The sequence below is a fragment of the Balaenoptera acutorostrata genome, chromosome 2 (assembly GCF_949987535.1).
Source record: "Balaenoptera acutorostrata chromosome 2, mBalAcu1.1, whole genome shotgun sequence".
Classification (NCBI taxonomy): domain Eukaryota; kingdom Metazoa; phylum Chordata; class Mammalia; order Artiodactyla; family Balaenopteridae; genus Balaenoptera; species Balaenoptera acutorostrata.
Genome location: NC_080065.1, coordinates 103876563 through 103885104, shown reverse-complemented (window position 1 = coordinate 103885104; position 8542 = coordinate 103876563). Strand labels below are relative to the sequence as shown.

Sequence of the window (8542 nt, the reverse complement as noted above, 5' to 3'; positions counted from 1 at the left end):
ACATAGGGCAGATGTATGGCCCAATATTTATTAATATCTTTCCTGGGCTAAAATTGTTGGCCCACATCATTGTCCTCCCAATCCCAGTTTTCCTACATCTTATCAGGGAATACAGAGAGCCAAATTTATCCCAATTTGTTTACGGAGATGTGTAATAAAAGACTGAAGAAGCAGCCATGTTTTCTAAACAAAGAAGACCTAAGCAGGATATTGAATATACTTTGCTTCCTCAGCATATATCTTTTTTTTTTTTTCATTCATGAGATATTTAATAAAATAACACATTTCGGGAAAAATATCAATACAGTTGTATACATCATTACTGAAAACTGTATACCATCATACAAAAAAGGATTTTATTTTGGGAAATCAATTCCTAATTTATGGCAAGTTTTACTTTCAGAAATAAAACCACAAAACAGCACAATCTAATTCAATCTTAAAGGCTGGCATGCTGAGCAAGGAATGTTCTTATTCTTTGTAGGAGCTCCTTCTTTACACTGTCAGGTACCAGGGCTCTGCCTTTTGGTGTGATTTCAGCCACCAAGTCATCAACAGTAACTGTTCTAGTCCTTTTTCTTTAATTACCTTTACAGTGTGCCTTCAACTGATCCTTCCAGCCACATTCAATTAATTTAGCTCTCAGCAACTCTTTGAGGCCTTCTCTTTCTCCAGTTTCTATCAACTTTTGGTTAATTGCTGCTCTTATCTGCGCATCTTTGTTCATCTTGCTAACCACACTCTTCGGCTGCCCGGACCTAGCATATATCTTTATGAAAGGGACACAGCGACTTTGGATGTTCCTTGTTTAAGGTCATAGCCACTGTCTGTTAATCCAGTCTACTTCTTGGGGCAAGGACAAATTTTGTATTGTGGTATTTGGTCAGGGCATGTATAGTTCAGGCCTTTTTTGCCAGATTTTCCCCAAAATATTTCATGTCAGGGCCTAAAGGCACATGTTGTTACTTTTTTTTTTTCTTTAAAAAAAATATATTGTTATTTATTTATTAATACTTAAAACTTTTTATTTATTTACATCTTTTCCACTCAATTCGGTAAGTGCCAGTATCTCATTTTATCTTTTGTATCTCTTAAAGTTCCGAGAATGTTGCCTTTTGTAAAGAAGGGACTTTGTTCATTCCTTCCTTTATTGTTTGCTGTAGCCCTTTTCTGGGGGTGGGGCGGGCTGGGGAGTGGTTGGTGTGTCTTTGAGATTGGTTGAATAAATTTCTGCGCTTTTTTTTGTGACTAAGTTATAATCTTAGTTTATAAACTTGTTTTGTAAAACCTTTTGCAGCAGTATGTGTTTATGTGGATCAGTTTTCCTATATTTATTTATTACCTTTGAATTTGTTGAACTCAGATTGGAGTTTTTCAGTTCTAAGAAAAAGGTAAACAGGGACAGTGTATCTGTTTATTTTGTCATTGCCTCAGGGATGGTATCGCAGCAAGTGCTTGTGAGTGTCCAAAAAGGCAGAAAATTAGTGTTTTGGGAAAAATATTTACCAAACTAGGCTGGAGAGCCAGATTTAGTTTAGTTTAGTTTCTGTGAAAATGTAGAACTTTTCACTGATATTTTCTACCACTTTTTAGCCTGTGACCTAGCTGTGAACTTTCTGGGCTACCAATGGGTTTTGTTCTTCCCTAACCACCACTACCCTCTGCTTTAACTTTTTTAAAACACAGATGCCCTGAGTCCAGGTTGTATCATGTGCGCTAACATTTCTCCTGTGTTAATTTTGTTCTGCTCAGCATATTTTTACCTGAGTAAGCAAAACATAGTAAAGAGGAGTAAGCAAACCTAGGATTTATGACATCAGAGTATCTTGTTTGTGGAAAAATTACTAATCAGTTAATCCTATGACTAGCTCAGAGGCCAGTAAGAAGTAAGACCTTAAGAAATGGAGTACCTTGTTTCTCATATAAGTCAACTTTTGCTAGGTTATGCTGAGTTAACAGACAAATCTCAATGGTTTATAATAATAAAGGATAATTTCAGGACTTCCCTGGTGGTGCAGAGGTTAAGAATCCACCTGCCAATGCAGGGGTTACAGGTTCGAGCCCTGGTCCGGGAAGATCCCACATGCCGCGGAGCGACTGAGCCCGTGCGCCACAACTACTGAGCCTATGCTCTAGAGCCCACGAGCCACAACTACTGAGCCCGTGTGCCGCAACTACTGAAGCCCACTTGCCTAGAGTCCGTGCTCCGCAACAAGAGAAGCCACTGCAATGAGAAGCCCACACACCTCAACAAAGAGTAGCCCCCGCTCGCCGCAACTAGAGGAAGCCCACGCATAGGAAGGAAGACCCAACACAGCCAAAAATAAAAATAAATAAATAAAATAAATAAATTTATTTTTAAAAAAAAGGGTAATTTCATACCTATCTGACCTTTCAGCTTCTGGTCAGCTGTGTCTCTGCTTTATGTCTCGTACTAATTTCAGGATCCCAGCTGAAGGAGCAACTTTCATCATGGCTGTTCTTCCAGCAGAGGGAAAATAAAAATGGATCCCCTTGGTGTCTCATAAAGCTTCTGTTTAGAAGTGGCATGTCATTTCTACTCACCTTTCATTGGCCAAAGGAAATCACCTGGCCAAGCCCAAAGTTAAGGGTATCACTTAAGATATTCTCTTCATGTAAATATGATTGCTATGTTTTATATTCCGTAATATAAAGCATTATGGGAGATTTAAATCTGGGTATCAGAACTGCTAAGCCTGTGGCTGATAATTACAACAAGGGACATTTGGTTTCGTACACGTTACATCTTTCAAGAAATGTTCGCACATATCTGAAGGAAATGTTGGGAATGGAATAGGTTTGAGATTTCCTCAGTAGGGGAGCTGTATCGAGTTCTCTGAATATTAAGTTTTGTCTTGAGGGCGTGAACACAAAGAAGATGGAAGTGTTCCAGCAAGGAGAACCTCTTTTTGGACAGTAAGAAAGGCAGAATGCTTTCTATTCTTGAACTGGAGGAGTAGCATTTTTGGGTAATTGAAACTGCAATCTTTTGAAGTAAGATCGACATGATTTCTTTTCTGTACTGCAGTTGCATAATAACTGGTAAAGATGAGTTACAAGTTCCTGTGGTCTGATGCCAGAGCCTGTGTTTTTAACCGCTGTGTGATCCTGACAGCCAGAAGGTGAACTGCAGTGGGGAAAGTGAATTGTCTTTGAAGTTAGGTCAGGCTATAAATCCTGTTTCTGCTGTCTAATTACATGACCTCTCTGAATGTTAGTAGCCACCTTACCTAATAACTTCCAGGATTATGATGGGGATTAAATGACATCAAGAATTAAAACCTTTTGTAAAGGGGGTAAAAAGCCAGTAATAGTGACTGCCTACCGGGCAGTGTGCTGGGCACTGTGCTCAAGATTATGTCAAAGTGAGCTTAGGGGGCATCCCAGGCTGGAGTGAAGTCATCTAGAGGAACAAAGTGAGAGATGAGAGATCACAGGAGGTCAGGTCATGTAGGACCATTTAGTTCAGAGTAAGGACTGGCTTTTACCCTGATTGAGATGGGAAGCCATTGGAGAGCGTGGAGGAGCAACATGACCTCATTTAAGGTTTAAGTGGATCATTCTGAGTGCTGTGTGAGGAATAGGTTCTAGGGGAGCAGGCATGGAAGTGGAGAAGTACGTTGGGCATATTGGGGTCTATTATCCTATTAACAATTCTTGTCCACACTTGTGATTTTTCGTTAAAAAAAAGAAGAGGAAGCAGAGAGATCTGTCAGGTTATTGCAGTAATCTACATAAGAGATGGGGGTGATTCAGACAGGTGGTAGGGATGGAGGTGGTGCAAAGAAGTTAAATTCTGGATATATTTTGAAGGTAGGTATGGCAGGATTTGCTTATTTGCTGATGTGGGTTGAAAGGGAGAGAGAAGGATAAAGTGGTGGTTTACCGAGATAGGAAAGACTGGAGGAGGGCCGGATTCGCAGAGAGGGGACATTCTCAGTAGACTTTCAGATGGGGATAGTAGGTAGGCAGTGGGACATAGGACTCTGTAGTTGGGGGGACAGGTTGAAGCTGTGTAAATCTATTTTCAGTTTCTAGGTGGTATTCAAAGCCAGGAGACTGGATTAGATTACCCAGGTGGTGAGTGCATATAAACAGGAGATAGGGTCCCAGATCTGAACTCTGGAGGGGACTCAGTCTCTCATTTTCAGTTTCTTCTCCCTTTAAGGAGACCTTTGATGCCTTCTTGTTGAGACAGATTAAGTCCCTTAAATTAAAGAGACCTAATTTAAGACGTTGCTTTCTAAACTGTCATAACATTTTGGAGGTCTTCAAATATTTAGATACATTTAGCGCCATTCTGGAAAAGACTCTGATGAACTAGGGCGATTCCATCTTTCTACCAAACGTGAAAATAGTATGGCAGCTCTGTGTTTTCCGCCTTTTCTTTGGCTGTCAAGAAGCTTGAGGGTAAACCTGACACTGTCCCCAAATAGAGTAACTACCATTAGCATATGCTTTGAGTAGGCTTCTCTTTCTCTGATGTAACGTTTTCTTAATTTTTCCGTTTTTTAATAGCCCTTGCACATTTAAGCCACCTTAAATACTTTTTGGTAGCAGTCAGGACATGAACAGAATACAGGAAGAAATCCCCATTGGGCCCACAGCTCTAAAATCAGTGAAATGATTCTTAATGCTATTGTTTGCTATCGGAAACTTTATCAAAATAGGAGGAAAGGCATCAAGCATAGAAAACAGAAATGTCTGGAAGAACATCCAAGAGATGGTTAATAGCAGTTACCTCTGGGGTAAGACAAGGATTAAAACGACTTTTTGAATCTGCAGGGTTTGAATTTCTTGAAAGCATTAAAAAAAAAAAAAAGTAAATAACCTCTCCAAAAAATAAGTACACTTGTAGTATAATATTGCCCATGTCATCTTTTTATATGCTTCTCAGATTACTCATTGTAAAGGATGTCACTCACAGAATCAATACATATGCAAGTTATTTTGATTTTGTAAATTTGGAAGCACCATTTTACTTTGGAAATAAAAGTCGTTTATAGATATGTCATTGGTAGTGGATATGACTCAGCTGGTGTCAAACCCTTGGATTGAATAAATATATGAACACGAATATGTGTAAGCACAGTGATAAAGCACTCTTCAAATACAAAGCATTATAACATTATTACTCTTGATAATTAAGGGGCAAGTTAGAAACTGCTATATAAGCAATTTCCCGCACTGAGCTACAGCAAAAAGGACGAACTACTTATAGTAAAGTGAAACAGTAAAGTGAGGGCAGACTTTAAGGGATCTTGAAAGTTAGGCAGTGAATAATTAGGGTTCCACTGCAGATTTTGAGCAAGGGGATGACGTAGTATAAAGGCTGCCTTTGGGCCATTACCCAGCAACAGTCTGCTGATTGCCTGGAAAGATTAAGATTGGAGGCAGAAGACCACCGGGAAGGCAACTGTAGTAATCTGGGCATGAAATTATAGAATAGGAAAGAAATGGCAGTAAACGATTCCTCGAAAGAACTGGAAACTCCTCAGTGCACAAACTGTCTACCTTGCGAGCTTAAAGCACCTAGCACAGTGCTGGATACAGAGTGGGAACAGAGTGAACATTTGAAGAATCATAATGAAATTGATGTCAAGCCTTGATGACTCAGTGACATGTGCTGTTCAGAAATGGGAGAAAGGAAAGAGTACCTGGGAAATAACTCACCCAGCAAACTGATGTTGAGAAGGTGGGACAGTTTGAGGAAGATGATAATCAATTTGATTTGCTTTTTTTTTTTTTCCTATCAAACTATAAGTGACGTATATTCCCTCAGCTGGTTTAGCAGCCCTGATATCAGGAGACCCAAAGCATGTTTCTTGCTCTAGTCTTTGGAGCCAATAGTCAGGGCTGAAGGATAGCAAGAAAGAACAAGAAAACCAACTTCTGAGAGCAAAGTCCTGTACACAAATAGGATTGCTAAAGACGAATCCAGATTTGTCAATCTGGTTTATGTAACAAAACACTGAAAAACAATGTATGTAATGCTCATCAAATAATATTAATGCTCCAATGTTACCTCTGTTTCTCTTTCAACATTTCAATAAAGGAACTTATGATCTGCAACACATATGATAAAGAATTAAAATCTTTTATAAGTAAGGGACACGTACACATCTGTAAGAAAGAAAAACACCCCAAATGAAACGTGATTTAAGCACGCAAAACAATAAGAAGTATAAATGACCAATAAGCCCATGAAAATAATGTTACCTTACTAGTGCTCAAAGAAATGTAAATTAAATAATGAGCTACATCTTGTAATCATTTAATTGTTATACTGAAAAGAATGATGATGTCCAGTGTTGGGAGGATATGGGAAAACAGGCATTGTCACAAACATGGTTCTGTTTTCAGCCTTGGATAGCTGATAACTTGATACTTTGTATTTAGGTATCTATTTACCTATTAATAGAGTACTTTTACAGGCTCCAAGTGTGTTTTAGAATTCTCTGGATTCTTATATCCCTGCTCTAGTGGTTAGCATATTGCAGGTATTTAGTAAAATCTTGGGGTGGATTTTTAGTAAAAAACCTTATGTAGTCTTTAGTAGACTATCCAAGTCATTGATTTATTTAAAATGACAGAAATAGGAAAAAGATTTTACATCTTAAAAAAAAAAACAACAAAACTCTTCAGAGCTATAAACTGGATTTTATATGGAGGATTTACAAATATATCACTTTGGGGGATATTTTGATGGTTTTAGCTGAAAAGACTCTGTCCTTAACTATCATAATCTTAACCATTTTTACTCCCTAATTTAAAGCTATTTGTTTGACTGGGGTGGCTGATTTACTGTTCCTTCTATATTCTCCCCAAGCACATGTGATTTTTTTTTTTTTTTTTTTTTTAGTGGAAATAATTAGGATAAAAGAAACTTGTTTACAGCATTAGAGGAGCAGAGTGGTATTGTGGTAGGTCCAGGTTCTAGTCTGAATTTTGCCATTTCATACAGCCTTGGAGCCTGGACAAGCTTTGGAGCCTGGAACAAGTTACATAACCTTTCCTAAACTTTGCTCTTCTGTGAAAATAGGAACAACTGTTCCTGCCAGACTCCTAAAAAGCTGTATGGAGAGCAAATGCAGCAATGTACATAGATGGGTCTTTGAAAATGTAAAGTATATACATACCAGTATAAGGCGGTAATGGTATTTTAAAATATTATTGTGATTAGAATTTTAGTCATATATTTAAGCTGAACAGTGTCACATAGTGTGGATGCATTTCTCTTTCTATACAATCTGTTAAGATTGTTGCTATCCAAGCCCTTCAGCGTGTAACCAGTGCTTTTCTAGTTAAGCCTGAAATCCCTGTGATTTAGCTCTGGTGATAGTGGGATAACTGAGTGGGGTCAGTGTTAAGTTTGTACTCTCTAAGGTAGAGACTTGAATAAATCTATTCTGAAACTGTTTCACTGCACATCATTGATCTCAATAATTATTTATACAGTCTTCAGTTCTCACCTTTGCTTGCACTTGGTTGCACTTTGAACAGTTTCCACTTGGGGGTAGTGTTTCATTTCACAATTGAACAATTCTTTCTTTACTTAAGTATGGCCTTTGCCAGTTTGCTCTTGAACTTTCCCTTGCTTAGTTAAAAAGGGTCTTAATAGACTGTTAGCCGCATGTTTTAAAATCTTGATTTTTAAAAACTGTTTCCTGTCATTTGAGTAATTGTACAGAAATGAATAATTAATAGGAATTTAGTCTTGAGAAGCTTAACACTTTTTTTTTTAATCTCTTGAGGGATAATGTAAGCCTTTTCCCCATTATTTTGTGTCTTTGTGGCATTTTTTATTTGCAGTAAGGCTGTTAAGACTATACTGTTAGAAAAAATATATCCCAGTCCACATTTTGAAAAACTCATTTCCTTTAAGAGTAAAAGCACATTAGGCTAGCTTTGCTCGGTATCATCCCTGTATCTCCCTTTACCACCCAACCCCACTTGCAGCCCTCACTCCAGCCCCCACCAAAAGAGAACCATTCTTGAAAAGAAAAAAAGATCTTGTGGGTTTTTCTTTTTTCCCCAGGTATGGTAATTATCCATTTGGTAATATTAAGAGACTTTAAATTTTAGTATATACCTCTATGCCATTTATTAATTAGTAATTTTTAAATTGTTATATTCTGCACAGTGTGCAATAACCCTACAAAAATGATCACTTTGCAATGCAAATTAATTCTTTGTCCCAGGTATTTGTTTGAAATTCTGTTTTTTCCAAGTTATTTGGCATTGATCTATATATCTTTTCATTTGTTTTTGCATGTTATTTTGTAAATAATTAAATTATTGTATAAATTACCTTCGTTATCATATTATTTAGTTATGTTGGCTTTTATAAACTTTATGATGCAATTAGTGCATTAGTGTAGTTACCACATACTTAACTTTCAGTAGATTATAAACTCTGAGGATAGGCACCATTCTTATACATCTGTAGATTTCTGTAGATTTCCTTGCAAATAGTAAATGTGCAATTAATGTTTGTATCTATATAATTGGATATAGGGAG

General features: G+C 37.5%; 1 pseudogene; it reads right to left on the bottom strand.

Moving 5' to 3' along the window:
- Positions 1 to 360: 360 nt before the first annotated feature.
- LOC130707423 (transcription and mRNA export factor ENY2-like) lies at positions 361 to 733 on the bottom strand (annotated as a pseudogene).
- Positions 734 to 8542: the final 7809 nt, after the last annotated feature.